This window comes from Branchiostoma lanceolatum, chromosome 8 (genome assembly GCF_035083965.1).
Source record: "Branchiostoma lanceolatum isolate klBraLanc5 chromosome 8, klBraLanc5.hap2, whole genome shotgun sequence".
Taxonomy (NCBI): domain Eukaryota; kingdom Metazoa; phylum Chordata; class Leptocardii; order Amphioxiformes; family Branchiostomatidae; genus Branchiostoma; species Branchiostoma lanceolatum.
In genome coordinates, this window is record NC_089729.1 from 7,180,154 (window position 1) to 7,202,654 (window position 22,501).

The window sequence follows — 22,501 nt, forward strand, 5'->3', positions numbered from 1 at the left end:
AGATAACCCATTCTGATGGCTAGGTTTTCCTCTGCCACCTGGGGCAATGAATACTACAAGAGGACATTCACACTGCAGAGCTCATAACTGAGGAGACTCTAGATAGAAAGCTGCAATAGCCAAGATAAAATCTAGAGAAGGCATCAACTTCAAGTATAAAACAGCAAGACTGAGTCTGGTGACCAAAGTAAGTTATGGGCAGAGCACTGCACTGCATCTGAAAAAAATTTGTTCCAACATGCAAACAATTTTTAGCTCAGTCTGATAGATAAGAGAATCAATGTCATTGAGGAATCAAAGCGTTTACAAATGTCTCCTGATGTTGAAATCAAGTTGCTTAGTTACACAGTTCCTACAATTTTTCAAGGACACAGGATTTTTCTAACCTTCTTTATGAATGATCGATAAAACATTCACATTAGGTAAACCGTAAAATCCCACACCCGTAATTATAGGCTAAATCCTATGTCAATTTTTGGTGGGTTAATTGCAGTGGGAGCTTAGGGCCTGCAGGGATTTCAGCACTTTGGAACCATTTCCTATGGCCCAGGAGAAGGAGCAGGTACAGATATTGCACTAATGTCTGTCATTAATCATTCTTATTGCATGGTGTTCAACAGTTGACTCGAGATATAAGTCATTTCCTTGCATATTGCTCCATGGCTCAGGGTTTAAATGGGCTCTGCTTTTCCAATCTTGCCTGACACAATTGAAGTCAGCTTTCACACAAAATATGGATATTTTCACTGTAAGGACATTGAACCTTGAAGTACATCACTATTAGAATAAGAATGAACAGAGACTAAATATATGTAGTGCCTATTTTCAAGATCTAGGAGTGCATGCCAAATAGTGATCAAAAGCATTTTATTATGTCTTAACCTCAAGCATGAAACTTACCAAAGCTTACCATGCTGAGTCTTTGGCCAGAGAGACATGATATAACACAGCTTTGCCATGACAAATCAAGTACTAAGACTGGCAACATAATGATGAGAATGACAAGAAACAACCATTCATTTGTATGACTTAATCAGGGCACTGTTAATGATCACAAAACAGGTCAACCATAGCTAATACAACTGACATCAATTGGCCTGCAAAATTAGGTTTCCCATATCCACCCATACCAGGATGACCATTCAGCACCAAGGACAGTATCACGTCGTTGCAGAGTCTATGCATACAAATGGACTTATCAAAGAATTTCTAAGGCATTAGACCACTTCTACTATGTGATCATTATCAGCACAATAATTCATAGATGAAGAATTGGTTTTGCAAATTTGGAGTCCTAATTCTGCAGTGCGCATGTGTATTGGTAGGGGGCACTTATCGGCCATCAAATAGTAAAAATGCTTTGATCTTTCTTCCGGCTACAAATCCAATGAAGTTTTTCAGGTCATGTAGGAGAAGGCGGGATGGCATTTGTATGGATCACATAGCCTAAGTGGATTTACCTGCTACCTTGGTAACAATTATACAGCCTTTCAGCATTCAAAATGGTTTAACTTTTACTAAATTGATCTGAAGACCATTCTCAATCGATGAGGCTCAGTAAAATGAGGACAAGGAGTGGAAGAAAATCACTGACAATCCCCTGCAGCCATCATTTAGCCACACTACATGGGGTGCTGCAAGGTTCTTGTGGGAGTTATCCAGAAGCACCACAGGGACTGTGACTTCAAATTGTGCAGATGAATGTAGAACAGGACATAATTTACAAATAGGCTGTGTCTAAAGCAATGTTTCCATGCTATAAATTCTGCCAGAATATTTACTTGAATTATCCAAAGCACTGAAAATGCTCTATTGAATCTAGGTAAAACTGAGATGTACATTGTATCTTTCAAGTTTGTGTGCCAAATTTGCTGAAGAGGATTAAAAAAACTCAGGTGAACTGTCAGTTATGTTCTACTAACAGTGGCAAAAACATTTAAGTCAGATCCATCCATGGTCCATCCAACTTTCAAGCCAGCCATCTCTAAGACAGAATTCCCGAGGTATTTACAGAGGCACCTAAGGAATCCTACATTACAATCCTATCACCACTCCCTGTGCCATTAGCAAGGACACATTCCCTTTCCCCCTGGCAACCAAGGGCCTCTAAACTCAACTCCTATTTGAATAACACTTTGGCTAAGAAGGCCTGTATTAACAAGATTATACAAGAGTGGGTCATTATAATGACCATCGACCAACCTGCAAACCTATATTTGTATGTAGCATAAATGATGTGCCCCCAAAGCTTTGCAACTTACTACAAATGTAAAACGTTGTCCTAAACCTGTAGAAGATAAATGTTGTACTTTGATCAGGCCCCATTACTATGCCGATGCTGTCATCTTGCCCACTGCAATTACTGAAGTGGGCAAAGTGCTCCACCCTGTGTTTGGAGACCGGGGAATTTCAAAGGACAAAAGGACTTTGAAACTGCATGAATGCATCCAATCTTGCTGCCACTAACTTAATGTAAGAAATGTGCACTTCTGTCAAATATGGTTGCATGGAATCTACAATATACATGTACATATATTCACTTTCGCTCGCAAAATACAGTGGTACACATTGGATGGGTGCCAAAACTGATCTCACAAGTATAGTTTTAAACTCTGTGCACATAACTTAACAGTAGAACACTCTCAGGCCTTAAATGCATACAAAAGACTTGCAATAAAAGCATTAGTAGGTAGTATAAGAATATGAAAAGAGAGTGCTTGAAATTACAGATATATTTTCTAAAGTGACATCCATGGAAATCAAGTCTTTTGCACAGTTTAATGTTTGCCTGTTATTCAGCAAGATCTACTTTAAATTCTTTATCTTCATGTATGCTTAGCCCATATTGCAATGAATAAAACAACCTAAACACTAGAGCAAAGATATACAGGATGTAGGATATATTTCATATGTAATCATGCTAGAAGCTTGCATTATATAGAATTAAGAATAGGTGCACAAAATCAATTAAAAGCCTTCTAGACAACTATTATCAGATGATCACCACAACATTTCTTTTCTACTTTGAAACACTCTGTTTCAAATTCCTTTTAGAATTGTTGACGACCTCTAGCTTCTTCAGAATTCCAAACTTATTCAAGGGTACATGTCAGTCGTGTTTGAAGCCAAAGGTCGTTCGCACACCCTGCATGACCAATGTCGGAGGAGAGCTGAAGGAATTGTACAGAGGCTGCTTACGCTGCCAGGTGTGAAATGTCGGAGGTGAGATAATCAATTCCGGGGATTTACATACAACATGTAAGGAACGGTTTACTGCCTTCTCAAAAGATGCAAGCAACAACGGGTCAGTGATTAAGCTACCAGCTTACACTCCAATATAAGCTAGATCAAAATGATTCACTACCTTAAGATCAGATACTTGTCTCTTTGACTTTTCTGAAAAAGTTCAGTTGTAATTTTATAGCTTTAGTTATGCGCTGACATTTACAATTGGCTCAGCAAAGGTGAACGAAAAAGTGAAAGGCAAGCGAAACTGAAACATCTGAGCCTTTATGCATTTTCCTACAGACAGCACTTACTATATCAACAAATCATCACACTATCCACAAATCTAACCATTAATGGAAACAATATCAGATTTCAGGTCGGTAGCTACCAGACAGCTACCACTTGCTGGGGGAGGATTATACAAGACAGGTTTCAAATCCCTTTTACGTGCAGAAGAAACCGTTCACCCAAGCTCCCTGAGAATCAAGATCTCTGAAGCATAGATAAATGCAATTCTGGATTTAGCAGCACACACAAAAGTGCAACTACAGTTTATTGAATAGTTAACTGCAGAAGGTCAGGGTCATGGAAAGTTTAACTTTAGAATACATGTAAGTAGTACATCCAACATCTCCTGGGAGATTACGACAACTAAGTCTTGACGAAACAGATCTCTGACCTTGCTAGCAACAGAGGGGAATGGAGGAAACTTGCAGTTGCCTGCGCAAAATCAGCCGACCAATGATGATGATGATGATGATGATGAAGTAGAACAGATAAAAGGAATTCCCAGGTATGAAATGTACATACCAGGAACTACAGTAAGAAGTCAGCACCAAGGACATCATCTATGACTTCACTCACTATAAATCTGTTGTGACAAAGGCATGCTAATCAAGCTCCAACAATAGAAAATACTGCATAACTAAATACAACAAAGACCGTCAGGAAATTGTTGGCACAGTTAATATCTGATTCCGCACATGACCAAAATTTAAGATTTTGCTTTTTTGCTAAAACCTGTAGACTGCAATACGTAAAAGGAAGAAGACAAGCATTTCAAAATATTTACTTGCACGCTTGCATCTTTGAAAGAATGCTTTTGCCATTCATGAATTTTTCACAACACAGCTTAATGATTGCCTTTCAAACTGCACAAAGTAACATATTTACTTAAAAAATGCCGTTATATGCTCAAGAGATGACCAGAAAATTGGTTTTCCTTTACAGCGTACTTAAAATATCCAGCTGGGAATGTGTCCACAATAAAAACCCAGAAAGAATTATTTCACGTCCAAAGATTTTTGTTATGAGCAAGTCATGTCATAAAGGTTGATACTGGTGTAAGATGCATGCTAATGATTACCAGAGAAGATGTCACAAACAATAAGCTAATGATGAGCATTATCAGTAGCTAAAGAGCTGGTTTTAGAATAAAACTATGAAGGATAGAGTAAGCAGTAAGATATAAAAGGTACAGCGGATGCCATTGATATGATTTATTCCATTCCCTTCATGTTTTTATTTGACCTTCTCCCTGCTGCCTCAGCACATAACCTATGCATATTTGGTGCCTAACGGCTGCCTTAGCAGGCTTAAGTTTAAAGCCCCACCCAACATACAAATGGCACCCAAAAAAAAGAGATCATACCTGATATATGGCTTGAATATATGAGACAGAGACAAATGGTCACACACAATAAAACATCTTTTCATTGTCTATTCTATCAATGCCTTTACTGTCTTGGTTGTTCTGATCTCTGACACTTTTGTTACCAAGTTTACAGCAAACCCCAATTACATCACACAGACATCCTTACATAGTCACATTAAACACAGTGTAACACCCCTGCTTGGGTCATAAAATGGTCTTCACACGCAACTGTCTAATATTTACTGTTGCCTGCGCTAATACTAACACAGCAGACAAGCTTATTAAAGCCTGTAATTTATGGCTATTACCCATGCCATGCAACATTCAGAGTTGATGCAGGACGGTGTAATTTAAAGCTCAGAACTGCCATTCTCACGATTATACCAAAAGCAGACAGACTGACTAACAAGACTGACTAACGAAATCCCCTATCTCAGGAGGATGGAAGGGAATTTTCTACCTAATGGACCAGTCTAAGACCAGGGTGACATAAAATTACATTGTACATGTTGGGACCAATGTAAGGTAAGGTGAGGTGAGGTCTAAGGACCAACGGGTATGCCATGAAAAAAAGTCCTTTCTAGCAACTTCTCATTACGCTTGGTGTTCTGTCCAAACAAATGTCCTGGCAAACAGGCACAGAATGGGTACAGAGGAACATTGCAGTTTTACAATATAATCACTGAGTCCCTCTCATGCACGCAACATTTCCATCCATTCAAATTTAAGACCCTTGCTCCGTGACTGAAATGTAAAATATCTGCCATGTTGTCTTCACATAGCCTCAGCTCCATCTGAAACAATCCAGAAAGACTGCAATTGCTATCATAACTTATAGACATTATGGAGTTCACCTTCCAAAGTAGTCTTTTCCCCTATAAATTTATATCAGCCTAAAAGCTTGAAAAAATAGCCGCTGGCCTAAAATTTCAATAGAGATGACATTGCAGAGACATTAAGGTCCTAGAACGTAATGCTTTGCAGCATTGGCACAAGCCTAACCGACTAACCATCAGCGAAGAAAGAAAAGTGCCAAGGAGGATCTGCTTTGGCATCTACGAATGCATGCAGAATACAGATGTAGAAAAATTAAGAGACTTGAGACCGAAGGAAGAAGATAGTGTTTCCATTACTGAAGTCAATGGGGAATTGTAATGGCTGACTCCAGCCTTGAGGATATAGTGGATTTATCTTCGTCATGCAGTGTGCCTGAGGTGGAACTTCCCAACGGAATTATTATCACAGCTTGTATTGCACTGTTGAAATCCAGGCTGAAAACTTCAATTTGTGAGCTGATAAAATACTTTTACACAACAAGTTTGGATGCCTTCATGATTACATATGGCTATGAATCAGCCATATAGCCACAAATCCAATTGCTTTATCCACCTTTTGACCTCTATTATACATCTTTGGTGCAGTATACAGCACCCATTAAGACTCAGTGTCCATACAAAGTGACTGGCATGATTAAAGAGGATTATCATGAATCTTGAAGATCTATCTTCTCTGATGATAGGAAACTGTAGAAAATATAGACTCTCTCACTCACTCACTCACTCACTCACTCACTCACTCACTCACTCACTCACTCACTCACTCACTCACTCACTCACTCACTCACTCACTCTGTCGAGCTGGCTCAGAATCTTCCCATGACTCAATTGTCTCCATACTAGTAACTCTCTGTTGTCTATCTCTGCAGGTAGCTGGTGTAGGTTCATACTGCTGTCAGCTTCATGTCTTAATGTGCAGTCTTCCATGACCATAGACTTCATAAACATACACATTCTTCAGTCTGAAAGGTTTGATTCAGCTTCCTTTCAAAGATGTTGACTGAGAATAACTCACAAATAAAAAGCTAAAAAAAGAAATGATAAGGGCAACAGTTCTAATTTCAGGAGCACACGAGTAAGACAAGTTGTTCATAATATCCTCAGTTGTCACTTATGCCATTATGATTGAAAGGTTTTCAATATTGTACTTTCAAAAATCATTTTTTGAAACAACCACAGCTCAGGTGCAAGCACATATCAACACAGACAATGACTGGTGATACAAGTAAACATGAGTATCTCATAGGATTTCGTTTTGTTCTAAAAGGATCAGAAAGTCAATATCATCATCAGATAATGAGGGGAAAGATATATATCATGGCTTTGCTCCATGCAAGGTTATCGACTTCTGAAATGACAGTAATGGCAGCTTGAGACTTTGGGGGAAGTAATGATTTTTCTGTTGTTGGACATCAGGAATAAGTAACACGTTCAACATCACCTACATGTGTATTGTTTCTCCAAGGAAAGAAAAATGATGTCCACATTCTGATGTATAAATGTGACAACAATAAAGAATGTGCAAGCTTAAGCCTAGGTTACACATAGCCGAACATGGCCTCCCGACTCTCCCCCGACCATGGTTGGAGTGATTCGGGAGTGATTCGGGAGCTAGCTCGGTTGGCGTTCGGACGAGTCGGCTGGCGTTCGGCTGAGTCGGCTGGTGTTCGGCTGCGCCAGCCGAATGTTTTGAAAATTTCAAAACATTCGGCTCTGGACGGAGGGTCTGAAATGGGTCGGCTGGTGTTCGGCTGGTGTTCCACGCGGTCGGCTTGTGCTCGGCTGGTATTCGGGATTGAGTCAGTAGTAAAATTATAACCTTACCCACGCCAGAAACACTACTGACTTACTCTCAACTAGTTTCCAACCTACCCATAACTCACCCCAAGGCCGTAGACAAAACTCTGCTAACTAATTCTCAACCAAGTGACTACTATCGAAACGTGGGCGAATCACCCCCGACCTTCACACGACCAAAAACAAAGAAGAACACTAAAAGCAGTATTAAAGCTAGCCATGATCCGAATTCGATCTCTCGGTGATGTTAACAACATAATAGAATGGATTATTTTAATCAAAACCGAAAATGACCCCTCTTTTGAAAGTCGATGAATATGTCCATTTAAATTCGTGAGAGGGTCTGCAATCGGTCGGGGTTTAGTCAGGAGAGATTCGGCAGTCTGCGGCTAGAGGTCGGGATGGTTGGGAGTAAGCTAGAAAGCATTCGGGGCCCATTCGGGAGTAATTCGTGTACTGGTTAGGAGATGATCGGCGCATCTTCGGCGCATGTTCGGCGCCAAAGATAGGCGTGGCCCAAAAACTGGTCAGAATGCTCCCGAACTACCGCCGACCTGAGTCGGCTAGCGTTCGGGAGCCATGTTCGGCTATGTGTAACCTAGGCTTTAGGTAACAGCATCTTTCTCCATATCTACATTTGTTTTTTTGTCAAAAAATCTATAATACTGCATGTCTATTCCTCAATGTAGAAATTCTATCAAATTGGTTTCTCTTGTCTTTCCATATCGAATTACACTTAGGCTATCAATAAAACCACACAGCACGTGTACTTCCAAGGCCTCAATTAAGCAAAGATTTATGTACTACATCTACGGAATCTAGGACAACTGTTCAGGTGTGTCATCACGGACCAATTTTCTTAATCCTAACATTTTAACTTCCGTACCCAGAATCAGAAGAAAGCAATCAGCTGTCAGAGAGAGGTCAAAAATGGATTAAGGAATAAGTAGTCCACTTCCTGGAGAAACAGTGAGGAGTATCTAGTGCCATTAACTGTCATCAATCAGAACATTTATTGATCATGACGGTGTCTTATGTCATTATTGAACACTCAATTGAACATTTATCAGTCCACATGACAGTTTTGCTGGCTAAGAAGGGTGTTTTGTTCCTGACTTATTGGTCGATGTGCTAGCTGATGTCTTTGAAGATCACTGACTCCAAGTCATGAGTTAAGAATGCAGTAAATCACAACTTTCTTTATTTTAGGTATCGCATCATTAAGGGGAATAAATCACATGAACTATTGACATGGGTGATATATATATAGTGATTAACCACAAATGACCACAATAATCATCAGTCAAGACTGGAGATTATCTTTACTGGTGTTGTAAGTCAATTGATTTGAAATCCTGACTACCACAATAACATACCTATTAGATATAATCAAGTTGATATAATGGTGGTTGATACAAAAGAAGAGATGCCTGCAGTTAAGAGGAATGCAACTTGTTATGGAATGGTTGAAAAGAAATTTCGGTTTTAATCACAATTCCTTGAACAGAATGTGTTTGGGCTGTTATTAAATCATAATACGTGTCAGCCCAAAAGAAATATCACATTTTTCTTTTGACATCTAGTAACATTCATTAATACCAGTCATGTATAAGACCCAGGATACGAACATGTTTGATGTCACAAGAGTTACCATTAGTCCCCATATCCTAATGTTGGAAAGATCATCTGTCAAACTGGAAGTCACCAGTCACAAGATCTAGCAATAGATCTGTCCATGAAAATGTCACAAACAACATCAATCAATGATGCAATCGATTCTTGATCACTAGAAATTTATCTTACTCCCCAGGGTGTAGTTCTACCCATACAGATTTCTCGGTAGGTTAAAATAAATTGGAGAAGGTGCTAGAAAAGATTTGGTACAGATGTCCATTCGATGCCAATAATTGGCAAGACAGGATGTCTGATTAACTTACAGAAAGCCGAACCCTCATCCCCACTCTTAGAATGCGGCAAACCTACATGTATGGCTCTTTACTATGCCCATCATCCTTTGCACACCGTCATCATCATCATGCGGCTGTCTTCAGTCAACCACACATCTGATTCAGTAATTAGACTAATCATTGTGGCTTACTTTACCCTCCATTTTACATTTCAGTAAGTGGGCTAATGATAGGGCCTTTCTGAAATTCAAAATATTCCTCTTTTAGACGACAGTAATTGCACTAATTACTGAGCCTTTCTGAATCCACAGGATCTTCCTTTTCAGCAAAACTAATCAGATTAGCTACCATATCATGAGGGGATACAATCAGAGCTTAAGGCAAGAATGCTACTATGGCAACCATGACCATATTTTGATTTTGCAATCCATCCATCTTTCTCTTTTAGTCTCAAAACATCATGCAGACAAAAAGAGTTTTGCAGATGGAATGTAGCTAAAAGAGTCAATAATGAGACAGAAAATCGTAAATCTACAAGTGAAGCATTATTTTTACAAAAGAAACAGCAACTTGAGCTTACCATCAAGATTCAACTGCACTTAAAATTCAGTTGTTTTTTACCTTTAAAGCTTTCACAAGGGATATAATCATATAGCTTCTAAAAACATGGCTGTCACTTGCATGTTGATAAATAGATTCATCACTTTGCTTGGCATATAAAAGTCTATAAGATACACAAGTGACCACCTAGCCAGTGGATGGTTGCTTAAGTCTTTCTGTGACTGTCACTGTGACAACAAGAGGATTTATTCGAAGAGGTTGTGTATGTCATCTTCCTGGTTTTTGTGTTTTCTGCCCCACATTACATGCCAGACTGACTGTCTCCAGTCCTGTGCAACCATGAAGGAAGATGGATCCAGCAGCTAATGGAACTTGGTGGCCATTTGGACACTGGAAAATGTGATGCACAATTTTTCCGGCTACGTACAAGTGCAATTACATGTTCAAGCACTGCTGCATTCACAACACCACACATTTGAACACTGTGTTGACTTGTTTTTTCATTCATTTGAAACTTGAAAGTTATGTCTCATTGAAGCAAATCAAAATAATGAGAGGATTCTGAAACAAAAATTGACAACCACTGGATAGACTTCATCACCCATCTCCATGTTTTTGTTTTCAAAAGAGGTTGACAGAACTGCTAAGAGCACACTGGATGAGTGGGTACTGTGGCGGTTAGTGCGTTCCCTAGAGAGAAATGATTTAAAAGGTATAGGTATCGCAACTGAAAGCAATGACCAAACAGCCCCATTACCTCTGTGAATGTTTCATGACTATCATGTGCTGCATGAACAGCATTTTAGATCAAAGCTGCCATAATTTTGTTAGAAGACTAGCATTTACTGAAAAATTACCTAGTATGTGACGTGTACAATGTATTGTAGGGAAGAAAGCAGTGCCTCTGTATCACATACTTCTCAGCTAGGGATGCAGCTGGCAAGTGATGCAAACTTTGACAGAACCATAAGAAGCAGACACCAGTAAAAGCAGGAAATTTGAAGGCATTAGTAAGGGAGATAAGAAAACTTCATAAACCAAAGGAAATGACCTTAGATTTAGATCTCAAGCTGATAAGACCCAATGCTCACTGGAGAAAAGTCATTCAACTCAAAGTGCTCAACATCAGAACAAATGGAATGCAAAGAAAGCTTTGTGCTTCAAGGTGGGCAGCAAGATTCCATGACTCTTGGCAAACATCCAGAGTTTTCTGGGTCTTGATTTTCTTTTGGCCTGTGGTTTGAATACCACCAGTTGATTATGATCTGAAGCAATTAGTAAGAAGAAGTCATGTACATTTGACATTTATGTGGATTCCTTCGATTCTTAAATGCAGATCACAGAAAATCTGCCCACCATAAGAAATCCGCCGAAGGAAATAAATCCGCCCACTCACCCTTTGATGCGGTTGATAATGTATTATGACTGATCCTCAGGCATTGAACCAGGCATAAAGCGTTCATATCTATGTTTAACACAGGCTGATTTGGGTTGTGATTTTTCAGTAATCTCAATTGACAAAAAAGTTTCCTTGTGAATCAGGGTTAGTTGTTAACAATACAGAAATGTCTTTCTGTAGCAACCTCTCCTTTTGTATACTAGGTCAAACGCCTTTTTCTTCAGTACCATGGACAGCAGCCACTCTTTGAACATCCCTCTTTGGAAAGGGCATTATACGTAATTCATGATGAGTCTTACATGTACTTCTGTCTTATCTCATTAACATGAACAGAGTAGATAGATGGTGCCGCTATCATGACATCTTACATAAAACGTTGTTGTTCACTGTGTAGCAGGATATATTTTTACAGGGAGGGGTTGCTAGCCCTTCCCTCCAACATGCTTGAGGTACCTCATCAGTCATGGGAACCCCATTCTACGTCCCTTCCCAAAGACGGGTGCAGCTCCAACTTAGATGCCCTTCCCAGGATTTGAGCTGGGTACCAACTAATTGGAACAAGGAGCTCAACTATGAGGCTGCTACCAGTTGAGCTATAGGGATAATTCCCTTACATAAAATGTAGGGTACCAAAACCTAACTTTGCTTTCTTTAAGCCATCTTATGCATCTTAATTCATTTGACTTAATATCTGGTTACTCCATGGCACATCAAAGCTTCTATTAACCCCCATTTCTTCTGCAAGATTGACCTTAGAGTCTTGTCCTAATGCTTAATATAAATATGTACTAATCCCAAGCTAATCTATGATTGCCTGCCTTCTCATGCATCAGACAGTTACAATGTCACAGCACTCAGATCCAAGCACCTCCCCTGACCCAGTAGAGCATGTTGGAAATTTCCTACAAGTTCCACATCCAGCACAAGCTGATCTCTGACCCCAATAAATTCTGCGTTCCATCTACTTTTATTCTATCCAGTACTTCCTTAGAAAGCTTTTAGCTCCGTGACGTAATGTCTTCTACAGAAATAATATGATTTCCCTGGGCAGCCTCCATGTACTATGGTTTCCACCGCAAGTAAAGTGAGGGGCAATCTTATTCCCATCCCTAAACCTTGTGCGATGAAGAGGCAGCTGCTACAATAACCCTGCCATATTTGGTCGACTGCTTTTCCTGGAAATGAAGTGAGGTTCAAGGAAACTGCACTCAATATGTTATTGTGTTGTCTGTCTGCCTCATGGATTATAGTTAAGAACCCGGAGGGCATGAGGGGATTAAGGCTCCAAACACAGGGCTCTTGTTTACATTTCTCAAGCACTCCAAAATATGTCATACAGCAGAACATAGTCATTACTATGAATTACATGACAATGTGGAAACAGGAAATAGTGGGTAGATGTAGTCTGGATTGAAAATCAGAAGGAAAAAAACATTGCAAACCTACATCTTCAATTTACATCTATCTATTTTGATAATACCTGAATGATACAGCATACTTGAATATCAACTGAATTTTCATAATTATTTTTCGGCACACCACAGGCAAAAAAACTTTGCAAAAGGCTAACTCTCTGAAACTTTCTGATTTATTAGCAAAGGTGATGCTAAGTTTCTACCTGAGGGACTTTTACTGCACTGGGCCAAATGCCATAATTTTCCTGCCTTCTCCATGCCTGGAATTTTGCCAAAATCAGATTCAAGATTTCAGAGATAATGCCCTTGGACACACTCAGTGCCCAGGCAGACATTCTATGCATGTAGATGAGTGACTAAGAGTAAGAGGTGACCCCTGTGCTGTCAGAGAAATTGGCAGTAATGGTCAGATGGCTTCAGAGTAGGGATGCTCCCCATGGACAGGGAAAACAATTGCCCAGTGATGTCACCAAGCATGAAGAACAGGTGGTTAAGCCACGGGCTAATAGGAAAATCAATTGTGATGGGCATGTAACCTCTCTGCCCTCGTCCCTCACACACATGGGGAAAATATTAATACATCACTGGCACCAAACGACATCTCCAATTTCCAGAAAAAATACTAATCAACAGAAGAGTTTTCAAGCATGCAGACTGTCGTACACTCATTTCCTTCTGATCTGTCCATTACTTGAATCTTCAAGAGCTGAGTACATGAATTATATATCCACCGCGTTATGAATGTTTCATATGAACCAGACATTTTTTTTATTCACCACTAGTCTCCTCAACATTGCCACAGACGCAAAGGTGACAACCACAACCATTCCCAGCATTTAATAGCATTTCCATTCTGACATGCAGCCGAGTAAGCTACTATATTGATTGTCCCCATTGCCCCCTGCGCACCCAATGGGCGTTGGATGGAGCCAGCAGTGCTGGCCTGTGTCATGACAAATCGCTCAGCCCGGGGAGATAAATGGGTCGATGGCATGGCAAATCAGTCTGCGTAAACTGTAGAACCCAGCTTTATTTGCTTTTGATAGAGTGAACCTCTGTTCCATCCCAACACCTAGCTGAGCAAAAGAAGAAGATGAAAAGGTAATTGAATTACCATAAGGCTGATATACTCCCAATGAATGCCAACAAAAAAGGCAACGGAGAGGAACTGCCTGGCTCAGTATCCCTCTTGAGATAAAGGCAATGGTTGCATCTGGGTTGGAATCAATCATCAGACATATCGGCTCATCCCAGCTGGCAAAAACAGATATCCTTAAGGGTTCCATATTGAACATTTCCTGCAAATTGCGGGTCAAAGTCAGATGCCTGTCATCAACCACACTTTGATGACCTACTAAAAGAAAATCTTTGTATTGATGAAATGGTAAATGCTGTTTTGAATTTATGATGAAACCACACCTTGTTCAATCATCTTAGCCAATGGTGTAGATGACTTAAAAATGAAAGAACTTGATAAATAATATGCATTATACATTATAAAAGCATATCATTATCAAAAACATCTACAAGGCATAGCATCACAAGAGTCACCCTCCATTTGTAACCTTTACTTTGCTAGTATATAAGTTCAGGAATCCTGATCTAAAAACCTGGTAATAATTCAGGTTACAAGTAAGAACCTACAGTCTGTGTCTTGGAATATCGCTGATGTATATTTTTTTCATATTGACCACATTCCCTCTATTACTGCAGGTGGTTCAGTCCTGAAGGAAATAACCAATTCGTCCACAAGGTCAAACAAAATTGGTTGCATCTCATGGAGAAGAGGAGATTAATTGCTGCTGAGGGCTGATAACATTTTATGAAGGAGACATACCTTCTGATTGCTCCAATTCATTCATAATTCACCTCCAGACTTGGTCATGAAGATAAGTACAGCCTAGCGCTCTATGAAATGTGTCCTTGCATACAGACTTAAACGAGAGCACGTGTGGGTCTTCAATCCCTGTATAGATAAATAATCATTGAAATAAATAAAAAATCTGAGGGAAATTATTATAACTCTTTTAGGTAGGCAACATTTCTTCTAACCTGATTAAGGATTGTGATGCTATATATTCTACAGAGTAGCAAAGGCAGAAAATACACTATTCGTGCACATGTCACAGGTAAGTAAGTTGTCATACAAGTTTTCCCTTTATGTAGCATACATGTACAAGTACGTAATGAAAACATTTTAGTCATACAATACAAAATTAATGTAAATAACAAGTCTTGGGACTTATCAAAACATAAAAAGATGGCCAAATTTCAGTTTCTGTGAAAAACATAAATCTTCATGAAGCAAAATATATTAAACAGTACAAATAGTATACTTAAGCATTCTGTTTGAATGCACTGATGGAGAAACACAATGCTGTTTTACCATATCGACTTTCCGATGCCAACAGGTTCAAGATCAATGCCTGTGCGAGGGCTCTTGGGGGCCGCAATATCTCGTTAATTAACTATCTGCATAACAGTTGCCAATAACTGAGTAGAACCTGTTAAATACCAATGAACCAGGGGAGAACAGCAATTAAGTACCATTGCAATAAAAAGCATTCCAATAAAAGGCATTTACCGGCGCTACAATGTCTGTAATCCCTGACAAGTGTGATTTTAATGGAGTAACACAAGTCCACGCACACCCAACCAAGATGGCTTCAATATCGACCTGTTCCTGGGTGACCGGTTTGTGAACTTAACCTACAACACATGAAGACTTTTTAGCCAGCTTGATGAAACATGCACATTTAGGGTCAACTGCAACTGCCATTGTGCTCACAAACTGTCCCTGAAAAATGTTGCCAGGTCATATTCATGGAACAGATCACTTAAAAGCCAAAAATTATGAGAAAAAGACAGATCTGCACCCAGAAATATAATATAAGTTTAGAATTCTCTAACTATTCTCAGACAGGAACTTAGCAACAATGGAAACACTGACAGCTACATGTACATTGTACGTGGCTGTGACAACCCCACCTACCTGCCAGACATACAATTAAGTCATGTACATGTATTTTGCTGAATTCAGAATGCTTGATGCTACAATGTACTTCATTCATGCAATGTTACATCTCACTGAAGTGGTTCTCAGATGCTTCATGTAAGAAATACACTAATTGTATTGTATGTATGCAGTCTCATAATAACAATGAATACTGAGCTACAATCTGGTTACTAAGGTTTGGTTTGCAAATTCTGCAATATTGTTTGCACTCTTTCACACAATAAATACATTATGACTACTGGACCGCAATGTGGTATAGGTTTGGTTTGCTGATTCTGCAATACTGTTTACAAGCCTAGGGCTTTCAGAGTTTCTCTGAATTAAAAGAGGCATTCTGCTTGTAATGACCAAGGTTAAGGCTGACACTAATCGATACTGACCGTAACACACAGGCCCTTTTTGGTCACCTGTGCAATATCAAGCTGTGAGCTACAAACAGCAGAGCAGTGGAAAAATGGAGATTTACAAACCACTATTGACAGAAGTGCCCATGGCATTCTTATCATAAACATTAAGTGGCATTAAAAGCTACTTCATGTGAATTAGTATACAATGCATCATTCTGTCATTTGCCATACTATGGATTGACCATGACATGAAAAAGATGTTGGCAATGCACAAAGTTAACAGATGTTCTTTCTGATTTTTTTTCTAGTGGCTATTTTCAAAGATCGTCATTATCTTTCTTTGATAGTAGTACATGAATAAGCCATTTGGTGCTTTATTTTTTTAGAGAAAAAACATTATGGTTTTGCCTCAGGCACAGTTCAAGGAAAGGCCGGCATGCATGGTCAGTGTCAAGTTTTACAACCATTACGTTATATCAATCCAATAAATATTTCTAAATGGTTGGAAAATGTGGCAGCTCAATGCTCCAGAACATCATGAAAAGACAGCTAGATAAACCAGAACCCAAAAGTTGCCATCTGGCATCAAGCATTGCCTGATAGCGAGAAAAATGAACTGTTTCAGGTAAGCCAAAATTTCCAAATCTTCTTATGAATTGTGCATGCAAGAATTTGTAAAAGTTCTTTTCGCCCATATAAACAGACTATTTAGGATACAATAGTTGATGTTAGGTAACCAAAGTAAAAAGCCTGACTTTTGGCACCAGTTGATAGATGGCCACTTCCACCTTCAAAGGGTGCTGGTATAAGAAGGGTGCTTGAGCTGTCAAGGATACGGATTACCCCACAGAAATGGAAGAAACCCTTAGATTACTTGGACTTTCGTTTGAAGAGAAACTCTCCATGATGGTTTGCCTGTTACAAAACAAGGTCATGGCAGAGACACATTGTGCATGCACGTCCTGGGAGTCAGGAAATGTTAGCCCACACGTAAGGCACAAGTCGGGCATCTGGGTGAAGGTGCAGAACTTTAGCGGATCATTTCGAGAAGACGACATGTAACGTTACATGTAGATGCTTGTGATGTTAGAAGTTTCTCATTTGGTGCTAGATTAACTCATTTAGGGGTTATGTAACCTACTAACTAATTCTAGACAGCCCCTGGCTGACTTAAAAGATTTCCATCCAGATTACATGTGCACTCAGCAATATTGAAGACCATTAAACATTGCTTACCGTTGGCGCCAGAGGCCAAGTTCAAGAATGATACTGGTTTTAAGGCACCATAAAATCAATACATTCAGTGCATATTCAAGTGCAAATGACTCTGACAATTTACGAGTGTACAGTCAGAGTGAGTTTGATAAAATCTAGAATCCATAACTTTAAGAATACTTTCAGGCCAACACAGCTCCATTTCAGTTTGATCTTTGAATACAAGAAATACATGCCATTGGGCAAATATCTAACGTATGAATCTTAAGACCAGATCCACTTCTTGAAATTTGTTTTGTATTCATTACACATTACGAGAGAGACACTACATGATGACTCTGCATCCAACAGCCAGTTCTACTTCTTCCTATTGCATATCATAGACATGGGTCATATTTGATATGCATTGCCTCTTTCATGGAGGTAAAATCAGAAAGGATTGATTCCGCACTATTTTGTAATTACGATGCTGATCTACAGGAATATTCTGTTCTAAAAACAGCACAGAGCATACTCAAGCCATTAAGGATTTGTGTCCAAGACCATCAATATGAAAACTTGATCCCTTTGTTGATTTATGACCGTAGGTTGAATCTACATGCATACTGCCAGGACTGCTGAGTTATCAAACACGACTTGCTGACGTATAAACCTTAAAATACACTACTTATCAAAGGACCTATGGTAGTAGGTCACACTTTACATAATGCACATGTAGTACCGGCATTTCCTGCAGTATGGCATTTGTTACATTTCTTATGATCAGGGAGTTTATTTCAAGTTGCCTGTCTACTCAGACAGCCTCTGAAAGGAAACAATACACTCTCCCTCTAACCTTTTAGAAGCCATCCAAATAGATAAATTTGCAAGTTGTATTCTTCAATGTGAATATCACATTCTTAACTCATAGTATGGAGAACGAGAGGCAGAAAGCAAAATTTGGCTCTAGAATCCCTTTTAATAATATTAATATCTAAAGTTGTAAAACAGCAACACACAGAAAATTCAACAATTCCATATTTGCAAGTTGGTTCTCTATAGGATATCCATTTCCTTGGTGCTGATGTGTTGCAAATTCCAATGTCTTAGGATGGGAATTTATGTAACTAGCTTATGCGCTGTAAATTAATCACATACGATTGGTTCTGCATAAATCTCTGATAGGCACCGGCAGCTCTGTTGGAACCTGTCAACTCATTGTTACTAGTTATTCATCATAGTGACAGTGTACGTATAACCAACGGTACCCCCATTAACCCATCACGACTGTTTGAATCCCCCACACTAACCCTCACCAGGAATAGCATCACAGAAATAACTACCCCCGACAGTGTGGAATAGGTCCTAATCCGTCCACTGTAAATGTCAGAGAGAAGAGAAATTAGCAAGACCAAAGGGGAACTCAGAGGAGTAATTTGTCACTTTGTTGAGTTATGAGCAAAAGAGTCATGCAAGTAAAAAGTCACCCTCTGTTCCTGTCATACTGTGCGTCAAGGGTGATAAACTACGTTTGAGCTTCCCATATGAAATTGAATATTCCAACAGATTATTTCCATACAGTATTCAGCATTTTTGTCAGACGCTTGAATGTGCAGTTTCATCTGCATCATGCCTTTGTTAGATGCCGAGGGGACTTAATCTTTTTTTTCTTCAGTGCAATTATTCATACTTCATTTCTTAATACAATGAAATCTAATTCCATAAACATGCCATAAATATTTCATGGAACTTCTTAGAAAATAGACTTTCAAACATGAATAAAGTTCTTTTGGTGCCTGCCCCCTCCCCATGACTCTTTCATAGCTACACTCATCGAAATATGTATTGGATTCATAAAGATTTGCTTCAGTTTTGATTAAGAAGCAAACACCATGCTAATAACCTTATACAGTGCTCTATTCAAATGATCTTTTATGTTGCAGCATGATGAAATCCTGATGCAGAGTTATAAAAACTGCTGTAACCAAAGTAACAAAATTCTGATTTCATCCGCATGCATCAGTGATAGCATAAAGTTTACAATGCAAGTAAAAGGCAGTAGTTTTCAGTAGAACCTTGAGTACCTATTATGCATTGCCCATGGGTAAGTTATGAGAAACATAAACATACAGATACTATCATGTCTAGTACCTGTCACTTCCATACAGATGACAGGCAGCAACAGTAACTGTCCTCGGTGCTGAAATGCTGTTTTTCAACTACAGCACCATTTGGAGCTGGAGGCCTTTAAAGGGTGCTTTGAAGCCATGGACTTTGCCATAGACAGATTGCATCAAACCTGTTTATCACCAATAGAGAGCGAAAATGGCTGTCCTTTTTGTAAAGTCTACCACATATACCCATTTATATTGATGCTATCAAAGAAGAAGCACACAGTGACAAGTCACGATGTCTAACATTTCGCCCGCCATCCCTGTACCTCATTCAAAGCAATACACATCTGCAACAAAGACTGTGGTAGTTTCTAGTCTCTGGAGACAGATTTGAAAGCTTTATGTAGAACAAACAAAAAAGCTCCACGTTCACGTAATGTGATATGTGTAAAATGCCATGACATTTGCTCCATAACTCTGGCATCAAAACCATCTGGACCTGTTCCAGCTATTGGCGATTCATAGAAAAGAGATGGTGGAGCTGCATGGTATAGTGCTGTATTACCACTATGTGACACATGGATCTGTCACATATCCCTACGGGTTGCTGCAGATACGAAAATCAATGGACATTTGATTCTTTGTCACTCTGTCTTTTCTTTTTCTAAGAGAGAGAAATGTCAACCTTGAGGTACTTCATGGTGCCTGATGGTTATCTGCAGGAGGCACACTGTAACATAGTGATTGACAGTTCTCCAAAATCAAGATGTTATGGTCAATACTTGGAAAAGAGATCAATGGTAAATTGTGCATAAGGCAGAAGGCCTGAAGGGAAAATGCCCAACAGTCAGCAATGGTCATTGGTTTGTCCTATCAAGGACATACTAGCTGTTAGTAACCCAGCTTCTAGACCAGAGGGTTGAGAGTTCAAATCCCATATAATGCTGCGCACCAAACTTGCATGCTGCTTGAAATTGGTTCGTGTAACATGACCAGCCACTGCAGTGTGTCTGCAAAGCTTGACAGGTGTGTTATGCCAAAGGGCAATTGTACCGGCCATACAATAATGATAATCCATGGTCTACTGCTCATCGTACGTACCAAAACAGTTAGGGAAATTTCCAAGCTACAGGAAGATTGATCCTGTACATATCAAACAGAAAACCACTTTGTCTTTGTTGTAACCAATAGAAGATCGACTTTTTGGTTGCCTGGTTAACCTTATTTGAGAAACATGCCACCTCCTGATTTCCCAGAGCTCTCTCTCTGTTTTGTATTTGTTCAGAGTCCGGGGATTGGATAGGCATACAGTTACAATGTCCAATATTGTCAGTGATGAATTTCATAGCATTGATATCTGCAATAGAGTAGAATCTCATTACATTAAAACGTGCTGTAAAAAAGTAGGATTTACATATCAAATCAAGAGAGTCAGCACTATATGCAAACATGAGTGTCTAGACTAAATGCGCAATGTGCATTGCATAATAATTCTACGATTATCACTTCTAATCAAACAAAAGTCAGGATTGATTTACCCGTGAATACCTTAGGGGGTGAGATATTTAACATGGTAATGTGGTTTATTGCAAAATCAGAGGTGCCTCAAAGTTCAGATAACATCTGATGAATGCAAACCAATTTTAATGGGAATAATGGGGAATCAACTTATAGAATGCAAGGGGTGTGAGGGAGGCAATCCAACTTAGCAACTTGAATAGCTTAGTGCCTTAAACAGGGACATGGGACTCAAGCCTGTATATAATTGTCTCTTGTCATGTGATAGTCAACATCAACAGTCACGTGACAAGAGAACTCCAAGATGACATCTGACTTGGTCAAAGAAGAAACAGAGTGAGTCTTAAAAGCTCAACAAAAGTAGCAAACTTTTTGTAAGGGTGTATAAGGGTTACGTATTTCATCAAATGTTATAAAATGAGGTTCTTTCATATATGGATATAAAAAAGAGCCTGACTGAAAGTCTTTGTAATCTTTCCCCGCAGCTCTTTTTAACCTTTCCCAGTAACCCTTTGCAGCATTTTACATCCTGTTTATTGATATTCTGTTTCTTCGCAAGATATGCCATAAGCCCAAATTTACATGCTTCTCAGAAAACTACTTTCTAAAACAAGTTTCTTTTGAAAGGTTCTTCTTCTCCAGAAACATTTGAATAAGGAATCCTTTCAAAAACAGCTTGGTAGGCATCTCTACAAAAACACTTTACAGGCATCTTTCAGACCTCCCACTGGCAATTAACAGGTCTTTTTTGTCAAAGGGTTGCTGACAAGAGCAGTGATGAGCAGGTTGTGCAGGAATTCCCTAGAGTGTTAACTGATCACTCAGAGACACTAGAGGTTTCTCTCTGTGCCATTAGACCCTGTCTGTGTGGGTGGGAAACATCCCACCTGTCCTGGTGGTAGCAGAGCATACTGTAAATGCAGAAATGTTCGCGGTGGTCTTATGTTCGCGTTTTGCGCGGCGACCGTTTCACCGCAAACTTAAAGACACCGCAAACACTTGTGTCCAGGACTGTAGCAGTATGTGACTATAGCGCTGCCGCAAACTTAAAACCACTGCGAACACTCCAATTTCACCTTAGCGCAAAATAAAAACCACGCAAACTTAAATGCATTTACAGTAGTTACTGTAAAAAGTGACTAACCTTGATCCTTCAAAATCTATGATAAGATGCACAAGAGTAAAGCAGAAACAAAATTGACAAGTTTGAGTCCAAGCTATGATTTCTACCTTGCACAGAAGAACTTCTGTGACCTTTCAAAAACTTTTCAGACCATAAATGGTTTGGGAAACTTACACAAACTGACAGTGGCAGTCAACTTCATGACCGAATTGGAATCAGATTTTCAAAATTTTCAACATTAACCAACTAAGTAAAATCTGGTGACATATCTAAAATCATCAAAAGCTAGATAAAATCGGTATATTAAAAAAACAGAATGCAAGACGACAACAGGGGTCCAACAGTGCGGCATTCAGCTGTACGGTAGTACATGTAAAATATTTCTAGCTCGT